The 24,679-nt window shown below is 41.2% G+C and overlaps 1 protein-coding gene across 1 annotated transcript in view; it reads left to right on the top strand.

Moving 5' to 3' along the window:
• Positions 1 to 24,679, top strand: part of kcnh2a (potassium voltage-gated channel, subfamily H (eag-related), member 2a) — a gene marked incomplete at its 5' end in the record, with an annotated part of 52,919 nt that overhangs the window by 14,276 nt on the left and 13,964 nt on the right. The window lies entirely within an intron of this gene.

Raw genomic sequence — 24,679 nt, 5'->3', positions numbered from 1 at the left:
ATCACGGTGATTGCAAGTTAATGTCAAGTGTAAACGCAGCCAGATATTTTGGGGTTTTCAATGGCTGTTGTCTACACTACCGTTTAAAAGTTTGGGGTCGGTAAGATTCTATAATATGTTTGAAAGAAAACCCTTATGCTCACCAAGAAACTGCATTTCATATAATCAAAAATACAGTAAAACCATAATATTGTGAAGTATTATTATGCAGCAATAATATATTAAAGGGTTAGTTCACCCAAAAATGAAAATTGTGTCATTAATGACTCACCCTCATGTCGTTCCAAGCCCGTAAGACCTCCGTTCATCTTCGGAACACAGTTTAAGATATTTTAGATTTAGTCCCGAGAGCTTTCTGTCCCTCCATTGAAAATGTATGTACGGTATACTGTCCATGTCCAGAAAGGTAATAAAGACATCATCAAAGTAGTCCATGTGACATCAGTGGGTTAGTTAGAATTTTTTGAAGCATCGAAAATACATTTTGGTCCAAAAATAACAAAAACTACGACTTTATTCAGCATTGTATTCTCTTCCGGGTCTGTTGTCAATCCGCGTTCACGACTCCGCAGTGACGCTACTGACGTAAGACGCTGCTGACATGCCGCGTCTAGCCGTCTACCAGGACATTTTCAGAGCACTTCGTGCTTCCTTCATTTTCCAGCAGGATTTGCACCTGCCCACACTGCCAAAATAACCAAAACCTGGTTCAATGACCATGGTATCGCTGTGTAATTACTGTGTGATTTCATGTAATATTCTAATTTTTTGAAATCCTGTTTTCGTGGGTTTTATGAGCTGGAAGCCCAAATTATGTACAAATAAACAACTAAATACTTGAAATCGTTTAAGTTGTGGGCCCTGAATCTATAATCTATGGAAGTTTAACGTTTTGAATGGAATTATGGAAATAAATAAACTTTTCCATGATATTCTAATTTTTTGGAAAGGGTCTGTATATAGGCCTATCACCAGTTTTTTTTTCTATCCAGTTGGTGGCAGTAGAAACAGCTTTATGGAATACATGTGCATGTAGCAGTGAATATTTAGGATTTTGGTAACACTTAAAGCCTTTCTGTATAATGCATTATGTATTCATAATATAATGCATTATATCTTTTCATAAATAATTGTAGCAAACGTTAAAATGCATTATAATATTTGCAGATTCCTTGTAATAATCCCAGACACCTGAAATTGTCTGTTTGCCATGTGATTTAATGCATTATACTTTCATAAGGTATGTTATGAGGTAGTATCACAATGTATTATAACTGTGGTTACAATTATTCATGAGACCATACAAGGCACTATAAGGTGCATAACAAGGCATAATTAATGCATTATATATAAATGCTTCAGGCAAAGTGTTACCGAGAATTTAAACTGTGGTCTCAGGGAATTCTCCAAAGCAATGTAAAAAAAAAAAAGAGTAGATAATGCATATGCAGTTCACTCGTGCAGTCTAATTGTTCCACTGGAATATCTCATACCTGGGATTAATGTAGCATCCTTGTCAGTCATATAGACCGCTGCACACGGCTGGCTAAACAGACACTTGCCCTGCATTCCCATTTGAAGGGCATTACAACAGAGCACAGAGGGAGAATGAGGTCATGCCAAGGGTCACATGGCACATGCCGCGAGGTGTCCTTCCATTTTCAGCTGAGTTATCTGGATGCCCCATGACAGAAAGATCTATATCTCCTCAACTGAGCAGCCATTAGCACTCATGTGAGTGTGTGTTCAGAGATGCTTAGTCATTTGTCTCTGTTTAGACCAGTGCCCTGTTGACATAATCAGTATTATCACTATTTAGGAGTAGATTTAATTGAATTGAAGTTCATTCACCCATTATAAAATTATAATAAAAATTATAATAATTATCTAAATATTATTTAAAAAAGTGTCAATCACGTTTTTATCACAAGCTTTTTCGTTTGTATATTCTAATAAATAAGTCTTGCATATCAGATTTTTTCTTTTTAAAGTAATACTTTTATTCAGCAAGGATGCATTAAATTAATCAAAAGGGATAGTAAAGATTTTCATTATAATGTTGCAAAAGATTTCAATTTCAAATAAATGCTGTTCTTTTGAACTTTCTATTCATCAAAGAATCCTATAAAAGGTGGTTTCCACAAAAATGTTAAACAGCACAACTGTTTTCTACATTGATAATAATAACAACTGCTTCTTGAGCAACAAATCATCATATTAGAATGATTTCTGAAGGATCATGTGACACTGAACACTGGCGTAATAATGCTGAAAATTCAGTTTCACCATCACAGGAATAAATAATATTTTAAAATACATTCAAATAGAAAACAGTTATTGTATATTGTAATAATATTTTACAGTATTACTGCTTTTTACTGTATTTTTGACAAATAAATACAACATTGGGGAGCATTTAAAAAAAACATGAAATCTTACCAAAACCAAACTTTTGAACTGCGGTGTATTTTTTTTTTTACTTGAATAAAACCGATTCAGTTAGCTTTTTTCAGTGCAGACACAGTGTTTTTGTTTCTTGTAAGGGAGGTGTTTTCACAGAGTTGTGTTTTGCACAGGTGACTCGCAGCTGCTAGTTGTGAATTTGCTGATATCTTTGCCAGGGGAACTTCTGATTATCCTTAACTTAACTTAACTTAACTATTTTGGTTAATGTAATGCTTTAGGGAAATAGAGGGATACCTCATCCCCTTCCTCTTCCTCTGTCTGTCCTATCATAGAAGTGGCATCCCTCTGGTGCTTCTCTCCAGAGCCCCAACCCAATTAAAGTGTCATTAGCTCATTAATCACAATGGCACACTCATAGGAGGCCTGAGCTCTCACCTGACCTGCTGGAACCACCACCCTAAACAACAAGCCTATTCTCTTTCCATCAGAAACTCTTCATTATTTCTCAGTTTTTGTATGTTTGGGTGGGTGGGTGGAATTGTTGGGTAGAACGACAAAAACTGTTTATTTAGTTAATGAATTATGCAGTATGGAACTGCTACTGTGCCGATCGAGCTGTATTTGATCGTAGACAAAAATCATGAGAGATTGCCCTGCAGTCCTTTGCGTGCACTTTCGCATGCACACATTTCTCATCCCTTCTACTCACTGAAAATGTGCTGATGACATTACAGTCTCCTTAGCCTCCACTAACCATATGGCTAATCCTGAAATGATGCTGATTGAGATTCATTCAGAGATCATGCAAATGGAGAATAGCTAATGAAGCCACTGAGCCACCTCAGGTGAAGTTGTGACTGAAATGGCGCCCCATTATGAGCTTTTCGCAGGATGCGTTTTTGCATTTAAAATCAACTAGAGGAAGGAAAATGGACTGAACAGTTTTAAAAAGACATTTTAAAGTCTGATTCTGAACCACTTTTAACTTGACACAGTGCCTTATTGCAGTGCTCATGAAGGGAGATGCTGAAAAAACAGTGAAACCTTCTCTCCAAATGAGCGGTTCCAGATTACGCAAGAGTATAGGGGAAGCCCCGCCCATGACAATCTGCCCTATTAGCACAGATACTGCACTGAGTGGGCCGCAACAGTCCACTATTTCTGTTTCCTCAGTGTAGCAGCTGGAGATATACAATGGCTGCGCCAAAAAACATTACAAATGTTCTGTTATTGGATGTTCCAATGAACATAAGAGTCTCCATAAACTCCCGGCATCTGAGCCACTGAGAACACCCTGGTTGAATTTCATTTATGAAGGAAATGTACCGCAGAAATTCGTTAAAGTGTTATATTTACGCAAATATTTGTACGCCCGACTGCTTCATAAAAGAGCATTAATGCTAAATTAAATGCTGGATTAGCACAAAAGTTGTTTCTGAAAGATTTTTTGATTAACATGGCGGTACATGCTAGTTGATGAGTTGAGTCAACTTAACTCCACAACAACTACATAAATGTATCCACTAACCATTTAGAAACGTCCAGTTGCATTCTAAAAGTTGTAACTTCTTCCTGAGTCTCTCCATCAGTGTCCGACTCCGGTTCAAACATATAAAGCTGAACACCGATAATGACCATTTCTGACTTTTTGGCTGCGTGACATTCTCCAGTTTTGTTGTTGCCAGAGTATCCAAGGCATGAGCTGTGAAGACTCCACTCTCTTCTGGAATGGGGGCGGGGAGCAGCAGCTCATTTGCATTTAAAGGGACTCACACAAAGATGGCGTGTTTTTGCTCACACCCAAATAAGGGCAAATTTGACAAGCTATAATAAATAATATGTGAGGTATTTTGAGCTGAAACTTCACAGACACATTCTGGGGACACCAGAGACTTATATTACATCTTGTGAAAAGGGGCATTATAGGTCCCCTTTAAAGGAAAGTGTATATAACATGCAATTACATAGATCATCAAATTGAAAAGCAGAAATGTAGCGTATTTACAGCACACTCTATTTCTATCTAAGGGACTTGACATTCCCAGTGATGTCAGACCCGGTGATTAGTTGCTATTTGTCACAGTTCTGTTCTGTTTGGACACTGTTTTCGTCTTAGTTTCATTTTAATGGACTTTTAGTTTGATTTTTCAGTTACATGTTCTCCTTTATCTTAGTTTCCAGCCAGTCATTAGTTTCTATGGATACTGATTAATAATCACAGCTGCTTATCTTATCTCGGTTCCTCTGTTTGTATCACTTATTTCCCTGTATTGTATATGTGTAGCACACTGTCTTTCATCATTTGGATTGTTCATTGCCTGCCTATTTTGAGTTCTTTAGTAAATCCTGTTCTGTTTAATTCCTACTGACCGCCAGAGGCAGTGCAAAGCACTAGTGGATAATCGCTGCGCCAGCTAGATAGATCGAGAAGAATTTAACAACAAAGTCACGTCATGACGCAGACCGAGACGCGAGGATATAAACCACAGCAACTTGGTGCCCAGCCTCTTTCGCTTTCTCGCTTTTGATAGGTCATTTGTTTTCACGCTGTCTCGTGCAGCTTACCTGAGTTGCGAGGATTCGCCCTCCCAAGCTGTGACAGCGCGCTCTACACTATCATCAGCGTTTCACGTTTTAGAATTTTCGATTATATCCGAAGATTTTTTCAAACTGCTGATTGAGTGTTATTACAGTTTTAAGTGCCTACGGTGCTAACCGAGGATGTGTTATTGACGGAGTCATGGATCATAGCTCTCTCATCTCCATTTCAAGATGCAAATTGTGTCCAAATACGCTTCTTCCCAATGACGGACACGATCGATGCCCATTATGTTTAGGCGCTCAACATCTGAAGGAGGCCCTGACTGATCCGTGTTTGCATTGTAGTATGCTACCGATGTCAGAGAGACAGCTTCGCCTTGCTAAGTTAGACATTAAAGGGATAGTTCACCCAAAAATGAAAATTCTGTCATCATTTACTCACCCTCAAGTTGTTCCAAACCTGTATGAGTTTCTTTGTTCTGCTGAACACAAAGGAAGATATTTGGAAGAATGTTTGTAACCAAACAGATCTCGGTCCCCATTTACTACCATAGTATATATTTTTTCCTACTATGGAAGTCAATGGGGACCGAGATCTGTTTGATTACAAACATTCTTCCAAATATCTTCCTTTGTGTTCAGCAGAACAAAGAAACTCATACAGGTTTGGAACAACTTGAGGGTGAGTAAATGATGACAGAATTTTCATTTTTGGGTGAACTATCCCTTTAACTCGCCTGTTAGCCTCGCACAACAGCCGTGACGCGCTCAAAAGCGCTGCGCGTCAGCAGCTGCTGGCACTCCGCCGAGCAAGAAGAAATCTGTACCACACAAAGACAGTTCAGAACACTTGTTATCGAAGACTGTAGCTTCTCTCTCTTCAGAAATGATGGAGATGAAACGTCTGTCACGGTTCATGAATCCACTGTCTCCCTCTTATGTGTTTGTGTGTGTGTGGGTGTGGTTATCCAATCTCAGGTTGATTATTAGCGCCAGCTGTAACCAATTCCCTTTCCATTTATATGTTCAGTGATCACTGTCTCATGTTGTCAGATCGTTGTGGCTTCCCCGGTGTTGTGTCCTGTTCCAGTGTGCTTCTCTCACCTTCTTCGTGTGGATTATCTTCATTGTGCTTCATCTTCGTTTGGATTGTTTGTTCCCTGGATTCCTGAGCACGCCGATCACCGCACGCCATCACCGGGTTGCCCGTCGAAGTCCCTGCGTCATGTCACCTGAGTGTTTGTCCTCTGACCTGTTGTTATCTTCTACTAAGCTCCAATAAACTGTTTTACTTGCATTTGCATCCGTCTCTGTATCATTACAACGTCTTCTTCAGTCTCTACAACCCCCAGTGTCGGCCCCACATACTGAGAACACACCAGTGGATGAGAGTGATTTCCAACCCCCATATGCTATAGATTGTGACGCTCTCTCCATGAGTGCGTCTAATTCTCATTTTCTTGATGAAGAATTGGTGGAACCTGCCATACAACCCATCCTCCCAAACAATGCTTTTTCTAACCTATCTACTACAGGTGGTTCAAGCGGTGGGTCAGTACATTCATCGGGTGCAGGCCCATCTTCTCCAGATGATGTGTTATCTGTTCTGCAAATGGCGGTGGCTCGTTTGGGTCTTGACAAATCACCTGTCCAGCCCATTCAAACCAATGTGTTCTTCAGACAAGCTGCTGATAGTAATGTGTTCACAATGCCACTGCGTAAGAATTCTCCAGTGCACTTACCAGTCCCAATGTGCCTAGAAGGAGGTCAAAGACAGCCCGCACTCTTGCCACAATGGCTGAGGCTGACTCCATTGGGGTAGGACGGGCGCCTGAAATTGAACAGCCAGTTGCAGCGTTGGTGGTATCACCAGATGAGGCTCTAAGAGGCAATGTACGCTGTCCGAGTGCACAATGTGGACTTACTGACACTTTCTTGAAGAAGGCATACAAGTCGGTAGCCTATATAACTCGAGCAGAGAATACTATCTGCCAGCTGCTATTTGCCTGCAGTAACACATTAGTGTCAGCGAGCGTTGACGCTTCTACATCTCAGTTCTTACAGACGGCTCTGTTGACTATGGGTCATGTGACTCGGGAACTTGGGACACTTTCAGCGACCCTTCTAACAGCCCGGCGCCAAGTATGGCTTGCTCAGGTAAGGTTATCTGAAGATTGTAAGAAGACACTGCCAAGAGAACTGCCAATTGTACCAGGACATCTTTTTGGCCCCAATGTTTCTGAGGTATTGGAGAAGAGAATGAAGTTGTCAGAAGCCACATGACAACTGACTCAGGTTCCACGAGCACCACCTTTTAGGATGCCACTGGCTCCGGCTCACCCAAGCTATCCGGTCTCAGAGCATCGAGTGCGACAGCAGAACACTTCTCAGCTTCAGGCCCCACAGCAACATAGAGCTGAGGAGGCCCAGGGTCGCAGCCCTTTTCACCGTCACCAGCAGGGTCCACCCCCCCCACAAGTCCTAAAGGTAGAGGCCAAAAACCCTGAAGCTATGGGGCCAGCGGTCTGTCGTTTCACTGTGCAGTATCTACATTACTGGGGAAATTCAGTGTCCGACCCCTGGGTTCTGGCGACTTTGAGCAGGGGATACACTCTGCAATTCTGACGCCGGCCTCCCAAGTTTTCAGGAATCTTCCCGACAGTTGTCAAAGATGTAACCAGTTCAATGGCCCTTTCCTTAGAAATTCATTCACTGTTACTGAAAGGAGCCATAGAAAAAGTTCTTCCCCTCAGTCAGAGGGGACCTTCTTTCTCAGATGCACAGCCGTGTTTGGCACCCAGATCCAACTCGCTTGGGCTCCTTCAGCACAACAGCTTTATGCTGCTCGTTGGAGGATATTTTCTTCCTGGTGCGGGGATCGAGGACTTGACCCAGTTCACTGTACTGTGCCAACAGTATTGACTTTCTTATAGCATCTATTTCAACAGGGCGGCCTCCACTTTAAAAGTTTATGTTGCTGCCATATCTGCTTATCATGACCCGGTTGCTGGTGCTTCCCTGGGGTCTCATAACCTTGTTTGTAGTTTTCTGAAGGGAGCGAGGCATTTAAAGCCAGTTTGTTCTACTCCTTTTCCTGTGTGGGACTTAAAGCTTGTTCTAGAGTCCCTTTGTACATCACCATTTGAGCCGCTGGCTGTTGCGGATATTAAGTGGTTGTCCTTGGTTGTCTTTTTTGTTGGCCATTACTTCCACTAAATGTGTTGGTGAACTTCATGCCTTATCAGTGAGTGAATTGTGTTTATGCTGGTTTCCAAAGGATTCTGGGGTCATTCTTTGGCCTAATCCAGCCTTTCTCACTAAAGTTTTGTTACCACAATTTGTGAATCAGTCTATTCATCTGGCTGCTTTTCAGCCGCCTTTCAATCACTCAGATACAGATGGGGGGAAGTCTCATCTTCTGTGTCCTGTACGAGCTTTAAAGTGCTATGTTAAGTCTACAGCTTCTTTCAGACAGACAGATCAGTTATTTGTCTGTTATGGTGAGGTACGCAAGGGTGCACCTTTGTCCAAACAAAGGTGGATTGTCGAGATGATAAAGTTGGCGTGTAATACATCTCATCAACCCTTACTCGCATTCCGAGTGACGAGGGACTCTGGCGGCCAGTAGGAATTAAACAGAACGCTAGTTACGTAAGTAACTGTGGTTCCCTTTCGTGTTACGTCAGTGACGACAAATGGGGTTTCGCTTAGAAAGCCTATAACCTTTGAGTATATAAAACGAGCCAATGGCAAAGAAATGCCATGGGTCTGCGGAATTTGCATAGCGTAACTCCGCCCCACCTCGTGGGTATATAAGGAAGTATGCCGGCAACATGCAGATATGTTTTCGCTTCGGAGCCAAGTATTCACTTAACTCCACAAGCCAAATCTGAGATCTTCTCTTCACTCTTCGAGATGAGCTTCTCTCCAGGTGTTGGTGTGACAGCGATTTCCAGCAAGTGCACATTCCCTGCTGATCTGTGCAGTGATCTGCCAGTGTTTGTGTGTTCATCTCCCTGGTCGCTTCAACAGTCTTTCCAAAAGAAGGACCTCCTTTCTCAGGGACGGGGCACCCTCTGGCACCCTCGCCCCGATCTTTGGAACCTCCACGTGTGGCTCCTGGATGGGACGAGGCAGGTTTGAGTACCCTACCACCAGCGGTGGTGGCTACCATCACTTCCGCTAGAGCATCGTCCACGAGACATGCCTACGCGTTGAAGTGGAACCTCTTCGTCAACTGGTGTTCTTCCCGTTGTGAAGACCGCACGAAATGCCCGATCAGTGTTGTGCTTTCCTTTCTGCAAGAAGGGTTGGAGCGAAGGCTGTCTCCCTCCACCCTGAAAGTGTATGTTGCCGCCATTGCCACACATCATGATGCAGTTGAAGGTAAGTCTCTGGGAAAGCACGACCTGATCATCAGGTTCCTGAGAGGGGCGAGGAGACTGAATCCTCCTCGCCCTCCTCTCGTACCCTCTTGGGACCTTTCAGTGGTTTTAACTGCCCTGCAGAGTGCCCCCCCTTTGAGCCTCTGCAATCAGTAGAGCTTAAGTTCCTGTCAATTAAGACAGCGCTCCTGGTTGCATTGGCCTCCATCAAGAGGGTAGGGGACCTGCAGGCATTTTCGGTTGACGAAGCGTGCCTGGAATTCGGGCCGGCTAACTCTCACATGATCCTGAGACCCCGGCCTGGATATGTGCCCAAGGTTCCCACCACTCCCTTTCGAGATCAGGTGGTGAACCTGCAAGCGCTGCCCTTGGAGGAGGTAGACCCAGCCTTGGCACTGCTCTGTCCAGTACGCGCCCTCTGTGCTTATGTAGACAGAACGCAGTGTTTCAGGACCTCAGACCAGCTCTTTGTCTGTTATGGTGGGAAGCTGAAGGGAAAGGCTCTCTCCAAGCACAGGTTGTCTCACTGGATAGTGGACGCCACCCCTAGGGTTGAAATATTCCACCTGCGGCTGGATACCCCAGTGATACTCCATATGCAGCCCCTCCGGGTCATATGTGTATTCTTAAGCACCCCGCCCCCCTTCGGCCTGGCACTGATTGCATATTTCCGCTGAGATATGCTTCCCAGTGTACCTTGGTATTCATGTGTTAAGTAGGAGTCCCTCGTCCGTGCTAGTCTCACGACAGGGATCTCAGACTTACGCAGGGCACTGGAAGACAGCCGAGGTGGCGTGATTAGACTGGGAACCCCATTTGCCGTCATTGACGTAACTCGTAGTGACCACGAAAGGGAACGTCTCGGTTACGTATGTAACCCTCGTTCCCTGAGTTACGCCTCCCTGCCACTTCCGCTGTACCGCTGGAATGCCTGAGTTCAGTCTCGGCTCCTCAGCGAAGACATATCTGCATGCTTCCTTATATACCCACGAGGTGGATATACCTCCACAGGTATATCCGCAGACCCATGCCATTTCTTGCCATTGGCTCATTTTATATACTCGAAGGTGATAGGCTTTCTAAGCGAAACCCCATTCGTCATCACTGACGTAACGTCTACTCAGGGAACGAGGGTTACATACGTAACCGAGATGTTCTGTGAATTCCGGATGACCACCAGAGTCCCTCGTCACTCGTAATGCACGAGAAAGCATTCTGAGGCTATCCACTAGTGCTTTGCACTGCCTCTGGCGGTCATCCGGAATTCACAGAACCATTTATTTCCTAATCATCTTCGTCTTCTTCGGATCAGCATTACACTATTAGCTCTGAGATGTTTTAAGAGAGGACTTCTCTCCTATAACTCTTTCAACTTTCTACTCAGAAAACCACTGTGTGTTGTCTCAGTTACTCATAAGAGTTAGTTAATGTTTTTTTTCCATGTGTGGTACTATAGATTCTGCTGTGGAATCTAGACAGATAAAAGTGTTTTCTGTCAGAAATGCATTACTGACTTTATTTTATTTTTTCAGTGTGGCCTGAATCAGTTCAAACAAGTGAAATGATGTCCCATATGTGTTTAAACACTGAGGTTTTTATGGCTACCCTCCCATTTATCTTGTTCATGTTGTCTGAGGCCTATACTTGCATAAACAACAGCTGGGGCTGCCCATAGCCGCGGGAACATATTTTATCAGGGGGTTGCTGGGGGCGGGGCTTAATGGGCGGGGCTTGATATTGCGGGGCGGTGCTATGGTAGAGTATTTTAAACAAAATCCTAATATTAAACAGCCCAAACAAAAGTTGAGTACAGAGTTATGTGAGAACGCTCAGAACTCATGATACATTTTAAAAAGCACAGCACACAAATCTGCATAATTACCTAATGGTAGGCTACTCACTCAGGAGTGCCGGTTCACACAGAAAGCATAATCTTTCAAAGCGAAAACGCAAGACACCAAACGCGGACAGTGGAACGGGGGGAAAACGCAAGGTTTCGAGGCGTGTTTTAGTTTAACTTATTTTAACTTGAGTGCTGCGTTTTGAGAATGCTGTGTCATGCGCGAGACGCGAGCACAACAGTTAAACACGAGTAGTGCGTTCACACTGAAAAACAAAAGTAGCAGAGTGGAATGGTTGACGTTCTGTGTGACCAGCCCCTAATGCCGATGAATGCTTTAATCAATACATCTATATTTAGTTTTTTCACATGCATTAAATGAGTGTCAAATCAGTTCTGAGATGCTGGTCCTCAACCAGTGTCATGTCACTCACTCCATGCGAGATCGGCTTATTCCCTTATGATATATTAATTTCTCATAAAACCTCATAAGTCATAAAACCCTATTCAACAACATATAAAAACAAAATAATCTTTAGAGTAATTTTATAAAGGTTGAAGGTGTTCTTAAAAAACAGGTTGAAAAACTAAAAGTTATTTAAAAGTCATGTCATCTTAAATTACAATGCAGCACCCTCAGCACCCCTAGTTCCCGCGGCCATAGGGCTGCCTGCAGAAATTACTAATGTTTTGATGGTACTTGCTCCAATGGTAGAAAAAAAAATGGAATTATGTTGAGCTCAGCTCAGAAAGCATAATTAATAAATAAAAAAAATCACAGTTTTTTTAAATAAATTGTAGTAGATTAATATGTTAAATTAAGGGGAGACACACCAGGTGAATAGGGGATAACTAATAGATATCAGCATGAAACTTCCCCAGTTGATTACTGACATTAAGACAAATATCTTTTGTATTCCAAGTTTTTAGTTTATGTTTAAATATGCAAATTAGGTAGTATCTCAATAAATATGCACTAATTTGCATATTATTTCCAGAAGAGAAATCTGAACATTGGATAAAGCCAGATTAAAAATTCTTGTTTCATTTTGTTGACATATTAGAGTCAAAGGTTTTTACAGAGGGGATATCTCTGTCTTTATCTATCTTTTGGATATCTCTTTTTATCACTCCATTAATCAGAAATAAACTGTCAACAGCCATACAAAATCCATTTTTGCCCCGTTTTAAGTATAAAATGTTGTATAAATCAGAATCTGAATGATATATGAACAAACCCCTCTGTAAAAACCTTAAGAATATAGATAGGAATACAATTGGAAAGTTTGGTGTACCGGTATGTAAGTGCTCCTGGAGTGGAGATTTCTGGCTCAGAGTATGAGAAAAAACACATTTTGAGAAAACGGCCTTTAAAATTGACATCAGCCAATGAGATTTCGCCTTTAGAGTTAAATGCCCCATTGTACTTTCACGATTGGTTGCTGATAAAAAAGGAACTGACCATATTTGGAACCGACAGCATTGTACAGGAGAAAGAGAACTTTCCAACGGTATATGTGATGACGGTGCAGACAGTGTTCGCGGAGCAGCATGTTGATTTAGAACGCCAACTTTTGTTGAATTTAGGAGAAATCTACAGACGCAAATAGACAAAGTGTAGTAAAATAAAGACCTAAATGTGTATTTTGTACTTTTTTTCACCACAAGTCTGAAAGAAGACATGTTATTGAAGACATATAGCCCAAAATCTCAAAATTGACCAGTGAAAAAAAAAATGCCTGCCGGGTCTCCCCTTCACAGCCCAAATATTAATAAAGCTGGGCAGCAGCACATTTTTTGTATGATTCTGAACTCTAGTTCTTAATTAATAGATTCATTATTTAGATGTTTAAATCATTTTATAGAAACTAGAGAAACAAAGTTTGTGTTTGTAACGAAAATTTTGATTGGTTTATTTGCTTATCAAGCATTAGACGAAAATATCTCTTTAGTAATGATGCTTTCTCTTCTGGACACGGGCCTCATAGTGGCCAGTATATTCACATTTATGCGTGCCATCCATAAATCTTTTCTATAATGAGGGTACGTTTTTTTAACTTGCTCTTTGTGGAGTTGGCCCATTTGGAGTTATCAGAAACATAAGTTGTTTTATTAGCAGTGCTATCCTATTTTCACCACTAATGTGTTTCTGAATGGTCATTTTGTATAAATGCATTAATGCATTATGCTTCTAATTATTACTTAATGTATAAATCAGCCCAAACTGCAGAAACTCCACAAAGTAGTGTTAGAAAGAACTTACCATTTTTTCACCAAAATAATCTCAATAGTGCCCCATTCCATAATACATCACAAAGGATCTGCAAGGCTTTTCATTATTCACCATGAAATGTGCCTTTAGCTAAGAGTATCTCAAGCAAGGTCATTTTAAATTTCTGTCTAATGGGAAACTGAGCAGTTTTAGAACAATGACAATGTCATACTCAGTGCCTTTAGACATGTTGTTCATTTTTAAATTATGTACATCTCCCAACATACAGCTGAGAGTTTTTATTATTTGAATAGTTTACAGGATACAGCCAATATGGCAATATGAGAGTAGCCATTGACACAAACAGCTGACATTTAAAGCTACACTGTGTAGGATTTTCTCCCATCTAGCGGTGAAATTGTATATGACTACGAACTGAATATTACTTTCTAGCCCCTCCCATTCCAAGGGCGTTTTAACTCCTACGGTGGCCGTATTATTTCAAATCTGCCGGCAGTCATGAGTAATCTCCCCCTCGCATTCGTCACGGTGCCACTGAGTGTAAAAACGCGAAAGGCGAAGCTTGAATTTCCAGGTATGTCCCTCTTTGTCTAATGTATTTTCAAGATGGATGCGCAGCATGGCTTATTGGCAGATAATGGCAGATTATACACTGAATACTTAATTAGTTGGTTGAAGTGATTACACATTAATGAGAATGTATAATTTTGAAAGAACAAAGTGTTTTTTGCTAAAAATCAACTTAAAATATTACACAGTGTAGCTTTAAAAAATGTAAAAAAGAATATATATTACAATGCAATGCAGAGTGGATGGTAAATTCAACTTGGACCATGACATAGAGAAATACTTAAGGCTAAATTTTATTCTAAACCATTTTAAAAAGGCTATGACTGAACTCCATTATTATCTTTACTATTGGCTCAGTGTAGTGGCAGTAATCATGTCTGTTACACTTCACTGAAGGCCTTCAGAGTAAAAACATAATGAGTCACATTAAAAACAGGTTAATGTGGTATTGCATATTCAGAGAGGTCTTATTATCTTTGCCAATGCTTTTTCACTCACTTTAATGAAAGGGATTAGTCATCGTCACCTAGAAAGCAGAGACTTACAGTACATTGTGTCTTGGAATAATATCCGCCTTTTCTTTTGATGTCCTTGTGTCATTATCTAGTAAATAGCTGTTTTTACATTGAGTCCCAGCCATCAAACAAGAATCTTTGTTGACGCATGAGAAAAGTGACTTCTCATTCATAAAGTCAGTCATGGGTGAGTAATTATGCTGTCAAGCGTATGCATGACTTTTAGATCAGTTGTTTTCAAAGTGAATGCCAACCAATACATCCCAAAAAATATAAATGAATGGTCAGAGATGTATTTACCAGGGTGTAGATGTTTGTTTTTCATTGTTCTTTGGCAGTGAGTTTTTAGTAATATATTTTGGTAACACTTCAGGATTCAATTAGTTAATGCATTTGGTATCATGAACTAACAAGGAACACTACTTTTACTGCATTCATTAAGGTAGGTTAATGTAATTTTTTGCATACAATAACTTTCAAAACCTTTGGGTCAGTATATTTTTTTATTCAACAAGGACACATTAAATTGACTAATGTAAAAATATATATATATATTTTTTTTTTATTACATTTTTTTATTATGTTAAAATATTTTTTTCAAATAAATGCTGTTCTTTTTAACTTTATTTTCATCAAAGAATCCTGACATTTTTATTTTATTTTTACAAAAAAAACATTAAGCAGCACACCTGTTTTCAAAATTAATAATAATAAAAAATGTTTATTCCATCACAGGAATATATTTCATTTTAAAATATAATGAAATAGAAAAATTGTAAAAATTGTACATACAAAGTTCTGTCATGAAACTCTATTATGCTGGGACTCTATAACTATAGGACGCTGATAGGTCCTTAACTCAATCTGCTTGCAATCACGTTCTCTATAGGGCACAGCTGATTGGTTCCTGCTGTATCAGGAGCCAGTGAGCTCGTTGCTCAACCTTCAACCACTTGGTCAGCATTTGCTCTAGCAGTTGCAGCATGCTTTCAGAAACCCTCCACCTCTCCCAGCTCCACCTGTATAGATCTGCTGTTGGTAATTCATGCACGCTATATTGTACAGCAGCAGTATGTCTTACTTGCTCACGTGTTGTGTATGTATTGGCAGTAGCAAGTCCCTTTCTTGCTCTGCAGCAGCAGTGTAACTGATCTATTCTGCCAAGACCAAACATATAATCAGTCATATCCAGCCACATCCATTACCATGCCAAACACTCCGAGAGTTTCACAGTATTACTGTTTTACTGTATTTTTGATCAAATAAATGCAGCCTTGCTTAGCATAAGGGCTTTCTTTCAAAAACATTATAAAATCTTACAGATCCCAAACTTTTGAACAGTAGTGTATATCAATACATTTTTAACACTTCAAGTTGAATAAATTAACGGAAGTTAATGCATTATGTAGGGGCATAAATTAACAATGAACAATGGTATATTTATAAATGATCATTAACCTAGATTAATAAATGCTGTAAAAATGTTGCTCACTGTTAGTTCACGATACCTGATGTTAACACACTGAAGCTAGTAAGTGTAGGTATTACAGTAAGTATTATCTTTTAATTGAGAATAATCATACAAATATGTATTGTGTGAGCAATGACCCACGTTTGGCAGAAAGCGGTTATTCACCGCATACACTGGCTTGGCTTTCATTTTATACATGTAATTTAAGTATGGTTAAAACTAATGTGGGTGAAAATAATCATAAGAGAAGCGAGTGAGAGGTGAGGGTCTGTAAAACGCCTGGGAGCAAAAAAAGCAGCATTTTTTTAGCATGTTTGTATCTATCAGGGGAATGGAGGATATCCATCAAGCCCTGCTGGGCTACTAAGAGTGAGGAGGTGGATCAGTCAGCCAGCTGCAATTACATCTCTTCTCGAGTGGGACTTCCACAGAAGAGAGAGAGAGAGAGAGAGAGAGAGAGAGAGAGAGAGAGAGAGAGAGGAACATACACAAACACAGTGTTTCTGAAAGCGAGAGAGGGAGGGATGGAGAGGGATACCACAGGCAGTTTACTCTCTTTAAAAGGCAAAGCGTGGAAAAAGTGGAACAGCTGCACTGACAGCGTGACGATGGATTCGTGCTGCTCCTGTTCAGAATCGTATTCCGTTTTCGGATTTTTGTGTGAGAAACCAATGTTAAGATCAGCAGTTTACTCATATTGTTGTGTTTATTGCTGAGCAGAAATTGGACTGGACAACTTTGAAGCGTGGAAAAACTGCTCTGAAATTTAAAGACCAATCAGGCTTTTATTGGAAGCCACTGAAGAGATACATCTGAAAGAGAAGTCTTCACACTGACGAAAGTGATCCACCTCAAGAGGATGACAGTGTTGGTTGTTCCTGTGAGCAGTAGGTGAGGTGAGATGAACAGTGGTGAACAGTGATAATCTAGGCAGCTATCTATATGGAGTAGAAACATGTCCTTTAGTGCCAGAGGCAGCATTCCTCAGGATGGGGCGCAAGGGAGCAATGAGCGGAGAAACTCACGGGTCAAGAGGGCTGTTCGCATCTCTAGTATTGTGGCACAGGAGGTGAGTTCCCTATATGCTTTGTTTTTAGCATTTTATACTTTTGAGCAGTACTGTTCAAAAGTTTGGGGTCTGTAAGAATTTTTATTTTAAGAATGAATTTCTTTCATTTAGCAAGGAAACATTAAATTGATCTAAAGTGAGAGTAAAGACATTTATAATGTTACAAAAGATTTCTTTTTCAAAAACATGCTGTTCTTTTGAAATTTCTATTCATTAAAGAATCCTGGGGAACAAAGTATAACGATTTCCACAAAAAATATTAAGCTGCACAACTGATAATAGTAAGAAATGTTTCTTGAGCAGCAAATAAGCATATTAGAATGATTTCTGAAGGAATCATGTGACACTGAAGCCTGGAGTAATTATGATGCATTACATATAAATGTATTATCAGTGTTATTTACTTAAAGGGTTAGTTCACCCAAAAATGAAAATTCTGTCAGTAATTACTCACCCTCATGTTGTTCCAACCCCGTAAGACCTTCGTTCATCTTCGGAACACAAATTAAGATATTTTTGATGAAATCTGAGAGCTGGATCACTCCTCCATAGGCTTCTAGGTGACCGAAACTTGCTGGCCCAGAAAATGTATTAAAGACATCGTTAATATAGTCCAAGTGACTACAGTGGCTCAATCTTAAGTATATCAAGCGACGAGAATACTTTTTGTGCGCAAAAACAAACAAAAATAACGACTTTATTCCACTATTCATTTCCTTCTCTCTGGGCCTCGAGTTAGTTTACGTAGTGTTTTTGCGCAGCGCGTCTGTGTTACACGTCACCACGTAGGCTCACTATTGGCCGACGCTGGTCATGTGTGTGATGCGTGTGACGCACAACACAGACGTGCTGCGTTATGTTATATGTTATATACATATAACTTTTTATATTCGCTACAGAAAATTAATAGAAAGAAAAATCCGGATTGTATTTTTGCTTTCTCAAATTGTGCAATTTTAACCCATTTAATCCCACCGGTCACAATAGTGACCGTAAAAAAATGTTTCATTTCTAAGGCTATAAAAATGTTACTGAATGATCTATCAATGCATTTCCAGCAGATATTGAAATAATAAAGGGTCTCAATGAAATATGTGCAGTGTCGCATGTTTACTGTAAATTGTCACATGACCAGAGCTGTTTACTTCCTGTTTGCGCCAAGAGAAGAGGATGGCAGCAAGAAAGCTCCCAAAGAAAAGGTTATTAAAGTATGTTAACATAAAGATAGGACATAGATTTTTGGTACACATCATGTTTAAGGTGTCTAGTATTGATATATGCATTTGCAATTACTCAACTTTATTTAATGTGGTCATAGAACTCACAAACATGTCAACGGCAACAATAGTGACCGGTGGGATAACCCATTGTATCAACATGCTAATACACATAGGCTAACTGTTCTACCTTACTTTCTGCTGCTACCTAACTTTCTACCTAATTTTACACACAGACACTATCCCGTGACCTCGAGACACTATCCCGCTATCCCGTGGCCTCGAGACACTATCCCGTGTCCTCGAGACACTATCCCGTGGCCTCGAAACACTATCCCGTGGCCTCCAGACACTATCCCGAGGCCTCCAGACACTATCCCGTGGCCTCCAGACACTATCCCGTGGCCTCCAGACACTATCCCGTGGCCTCCAGACACTATCCCGTGGCCTGCAGACACTATCCCGTGGCCTCCAGACACTATCCCGTGGCCTCCAGACACTATCCCGTGGCTTCCAGACACTATCCCGAGGCCTCCAGACACTATCCCGTGGCCTCGAGACACTATCCCGTGGCCTCGAGACACTATCCCGTGGCCTCGAGACACTATCCCGTGGCCTCGAGATAGTATCCCGTGGCCTCGAGATACTATCGCGTGGCCTCGAGATAGTATCCCGTGGCCTCGATACACTATCCCGTGGCCTCCAGACACTATCCCGTGGCCTCCAGTGGCCTCCAGACACTATCCCGTGGCCTCAAGATACTATCCCGTGGCCTCGATACACTATCCCGTGGCCTCCAGACACTATCCCGTGGCCTCCAGTGGCCTCCAGACACTATCCCGTGGCCTCGAGACACTATCCCGTGGCCTCGAGACACTATCCCGAGGCCTCCAGACACTATCCCGTGGCCTCGATACACTATCCCGTGGCCTCCAGACACTATCCCGTGGCCTCCAGACACTATCCCGTGGCCTCAAGACACTATCCCGTGGCCTCCAGACACTATCCCGTGGCCTCCAGACACTATCCCGTGGCCTCCAGACACTATCCCGTGGCCTCCAGACACTATCCCGAGGCCTCCAGACACTATCCCGTGGCCTCCAGACACTATCCCGTGGCCTCCAGACACTATCCCGTGGCCTCCAGACACTATCTCGTGGCCTCGAGACACTATCCCGTGGCCTCGAGACACTATCCCATGGCCTCGAGACAGTATCCCGTGGCCTCGAGATAGTATCCCGTGGCCTCGAGATACCATCTCGTGACCTCAGGATACCATCCCGTGGCCTCCTGACACTATCCCGTGGCCTCAAGATACTATCCCGTGGCCTCGATACACTATCCCGTGGCCTCCAGACACTATCCCGTGGCCTCCAGACACTATCCCGAGGCCTCCAGACACTATCCCGTGGCCTCGATACACTATCCCGTGGCCTCCAGACACTATCCCGTGGCCTCGAGACACTATCCCGTGGCCTCGAGACACTATCCCGTGGCCTCGAGACACTATCCCGTGGCCTCCAGACACTATCCCGTGGCCTCCAGACACTATCCCGAGGCCTCCAGACACTATCCCGAGGCCTCCAGACACTATCCCGTGGGCTCCAGACACTATACCGTGGCCTCCAGACAATATCCCGAGGCCTCCAGACACTATCCCGTGGCCTCGAGACACTATCCCGTGGCCTCCAGACACTATCCCGAGGCCTCCAGACACTATCCCGTGGCCTCCAGACACTATACCGTGGCCTCCAGACACTATCCCGTGGCCTGCAGACAATATCCCGTGGCCTCCAGACACTATCCCGAGGCCTCCAGACACTATCCCGTGGCCTCCAGACACTATCCTGTGGCCTCCAGACACTATCCCGTGGCCTCCAGACACTATCCCGTGGCCTCAAGATAGTTTCTCGTTGCCTCAAGATAGTATCTCGTGGCCTCAAGGATTTTATAAGGATTTTATACACTCTTATGCACACGCACACACACACTCACACACACAAAAACACAAAAACACACACAAAAACACACACACACACACACACACACACACAAACACACACACACACACAAACACACACACAAACAAACACACAAACACACGCACAGGTCAAATAGACCTATATTCAGTCTGTCCAATGGTTGATACAACACAGTATCCCACCGGTCACAATTGTGACCGATCATAAAACACACTTTTTCACATACTTTTCCATGAAAATTTAAAAAAATTATGATTGATTGTTTCAAAGGGATACTAATGACACATGATTTGGATATTTTTGTGTCTGAGAAAAATTTGGGATTAAATGGGTTAAGAGACCACCCAGAAATGAAAATAGTAATTTTAGGGTGAACTATCCCTTTAAATTATTACAGTAGAATGCGCCTGTTCTTGTATGTAATGTGATGAAAGTGATGCCACAGGACATGAACACTGGCACAGGATGGAAATACTGTAATTTGTCTCTGCCCAGAGCCTCTCGTTGGCGGCATGTAAGATTGGTGTTGTGGTGTCAGAACTGGGCCCTGCTCACCACAGTCACAGCAGTCAGGTCAAGCACCCTACATTCATCTCAACACAAGGATGCCCTTGACTGCCACACCACCATCTGTGAGGCATTGAGACAATCACTCGCTGCAAATGGCAGTGCCCTATGAGCTGTTAGCGCTTCATTGATCCATGGTTGCCCTCTCTGACTGCTTCCCCATGAGATTAACTTCCATGTTTCAACTGACAGATTTCTCACAGCCTTCTTAAGCTCGATACATCTGAACTCTCTGAATTCATTTCTTCACAAGCAGATAAGGACACCCTGGGGCTGGATGTTGGCTGGTTGCTCTGTGAAGGCAGTTGAGAAGCATTGTTAATTGATTCGAGGGAGATTCGTTAATAGTCTTTTAATGGAGGGGTCTTTTGTGTGAGGACTCCATGTCATGACATTGGTGGACAGCTGGTGCGAGGTAGGACATCAGGAAAGTTTTTGCCTTGAAGCATGTACAGTATAAGCCTGAAACAACACACAAGGGATGGACATAGCATAGGTGAATGTTCTGTCAACCAGAGCAAAGGATAGAGATAAGATCAAGTTTTTTTCTTTTTTTTAAATACGAGGATCAATACAGTACTTTATATCAGTGGTACAAATTAGTTGTTGACCAATATAGATTTTTTTTTTTTTAAAGGGTGGTTGATTTGATTCCTCCAATCCTAAATACACATTTTTATTATTATTTATACAATGTATAACAAAATGTATGGAATACATTCACAATTTGAAGTTGGCATGTGCGATAGTCTTTTTTTCCATATTGTAACGAATATCCAAGTGACACTGCTTCTCAAACGAAAAATGGTTGGGATCGTTGTGGTTTGCTGTTGCTGTGATCTCATGTAAGTGAAAGGTTGTCCCGTTTGTCAAAATAATCATATTTTCTTTAAGCTGTATGTTCAGAATTTACAGGAATCTATGCTTTCTATCACTGGTACTCAACCAGGGCACCGGGGGCCTCAAAAGGATTTAAAATAGGAAAAAACAAGATTTCAAATAAGCTAAAAAAGCTTACAATCAAAATATTTCTTATTTTAAATTATTCCTCAGCAGCTGCTTTTCTTTTCTTTGAAAATCCACCCTTACAAAAAAAAATAAGTACATTTTGTAAGTATATAGGGCAGGACTCACACTTTGAAAACCTGGACATATGAGGTAGTATGATTTCTAGACCTGTAAAAGTCATACATTTTTAAATTCCTAAAGTGCCATGTGCATTATATTTTATTAAATCCCTATTCTTAAAGGGATAGTTCACCCAAAAATTAAAATTCTATCATTGTTTACTCACTCTCAAGTTGTTCCAAACCTGTATGAGTTTCTTTGTTCTGCTGAACACAAAGGAAGATATTTGGAAGAATGTTTGTAACCAAACAGATCTCGGTCCCCATTGACTACCATAGTATATTTTTTTCCTACTATGGAAGTCAATGGGGACCGAGATCTGTTGATTACAAACATTCTTCCAAATATCTTCCTTTGTGTTCAGCAGAACAAAGAAACTCATACAGGTTTGGAACAACTTGAGGGTGAGTAAATGATGACAGAATTTTCATTTTTGGGTGAACTATCCCTTTAATCCTTATCCAGTAAATCAAATTAAATAATAAATATTTTTGGAGGCCTTCAAATATTTTTGTGAACAATGTAAGGAGTCAAAAAGATTGAGAACCACAATTTTGTATTTATTTATTGATCGCAGATTCCTTGCCAACATGGCTCTTCTAATCTGATAAATTAAAAGTATGTTTAGATAGATTTTACTGCACAGAGCTCTGTAAGGTAGTAGATGTCTTGGCTGTAGATCAAATCTGTAAATTGTCTGGTGAGTCAGAGAACAAGGAGCCAGTCAGGGTAACAGTGTTTTATGGTTTGTTGGAGCTTCAATGCAGTTCCATCCCAGAAGGCTATTTTCAGTCCCAAGGCCGGTTCCTTCACCCTTATGTCCTCTCTCTTTCCTACCCCTGCTGTGGTACTGGCCTTGGACTGACATGTCCCCACCCACCCCTTCACCCCAACAAGCTCACACACAGCTAATTCACAAGGACAGTGTAACCATGCCACAGGACCCAAAAATGTTTATCACCAATTTTGGGAGACATGGGTGAATAAACATGATTTGAAATCTTATGTTTGCTCATTTATGAATGCATATAGACCCAGCAGCAGCCTTGTAATTTAATGTGAGTTGATGCTGCTTAATCAGCACTGAGGGTGAATCAATCTGTGTGAGGAACACAGAAGGATTTTGATGTAATTTATTATCCGAAGTGACAGAAAAGGTCTCAAAGTAACTCCTCCTTCACTCTGGATATTAATAAATCAAGGTAGAAAATTTAGAAGCCTTTTACTAAAGATAAAATACAATTAGGATCTTATAAAATATAACAAGTGATTTTCAAAGACAAGAAACCACAATTTGTATTTCCTTTTTGCATAGAATAAACACTTTTCTTATAGCATTGCACTATTGCCATTCAACACTAGCAAATCATTTATATTTGTTCACTTTTTTTGTAAGTCAATAACAAATCTGCCAAGATCTGTATAAATATATGTAAACATACTTCTAAATTAGTGGTTCTCAACCAAATATGACTCAAAAATTATTTGATTATATTAAAACATTATATTAAAAGACTTCATTTAAATGCTAAAAAAAGATGTAAACTGAATTATTTCCCTCCTCAATAGCTATTATTTTTATTGGGGGAAAAAAACAAGAATTAAAATCTTATAAAATCACAAAATAGTGTTTAACTATTCAGTATTCAAATTGAAAAGATTGAGAGCTATTGTACTAAAAGGAATGTCTAATGTTTGTTAACTGGGATGTGATGAATTCTGGGAAAATGTGTGTCCCAGTATCGGTTTAATCACAAGATTTTGGTGTGCTCTCTTCCTGTGGTCGGTCTCTTTCTCTCTCTCTCTCTCTCTCTCTCTCTCTCTCTCTCTCTCTCTCTCTCTCTCTCTCTCTCTCTCTCTCTCTCTCTCTCTCTCTCTCTCTCTCTCTCTCTCTCTCTCTCTCTCTCTCTCTCTCTCTCTCTCTCTCATTCTGTATGTATGTTTAAGTGACTGGCAGCTATTTTGCATCTGAATCAGAGCAATAGCACAAACAGGTCTTTCAGTTTTAAAAATGGCTTTACCTCAGAACTTTTAAACTTTCTTGCTAAATGTTGTAGGGCACTAGCACAAAGCATAGGAGTAGATGGATTGCAAGAACCCAGAGAACTACTACTAAATGGACAAATCCAGAAGACAGCAGAAAATAAACTGAGAGAATTGGGAATTGGGGGTTGGACAGGTCCTGGATCCTGCAGCTTCTGTGCTCACCATTACCCATGCAGACATGTAGAGGAGTCATGGATTCTGCCACTTGAGCCATGAGCAGTGGCAGTCAGAAGATTATTGGATCATGATTCTGACCTTGGTGCTGAAGCCACTGGAACCAGCTCTTCCAGTCGTCCAGTCCTGTTCTCCTGTTCAGCCTCAGCCTTCATTTCAGATACACATGCCTTGCAAACAAGGCTCCCTGATGCTCCACTTTTGTGACAAGACAAGTCCCATTCTTGGCCAAGAGAGCAGAGAGGTAAGAGTGGCCAGAGACTTTAAGGTTGAGAAGGTTTCTTTTCTTTATTTATTTTTATTTTTTATATTTGGACAATTTATTCTAGAACCACTTTATGTATTATGCATATTTTTATTTTTTATGTGGAATTATTGTAGATTAGAATGGTCACTTGTTATTGTCTGACTATGTTTTGCTGTTCCACACAAATTAATGAGTGCTAAGGCAAGTCATGGATGGAAACTACATCAGCCTTTTCATAGATTTTTAACCTAGTTATAAAAATAGATGCATGAATTAAACATAATTTAT

The sequence above is a fragment of the Rutilus rutilus genome (assembly GCF_951802725.1).
Source record: "Rutilus rutilus genome assembly, chromosome: 6".
NCBI lineage: Eukaryota > Metazoa > Chordata > Actinopteri > Cypriniformes > Leuciscidae > Rutilus > Rutilus rutilus.
This window is presented reverse-complemented; position numbering and strand designations above follow the sequence as displayed.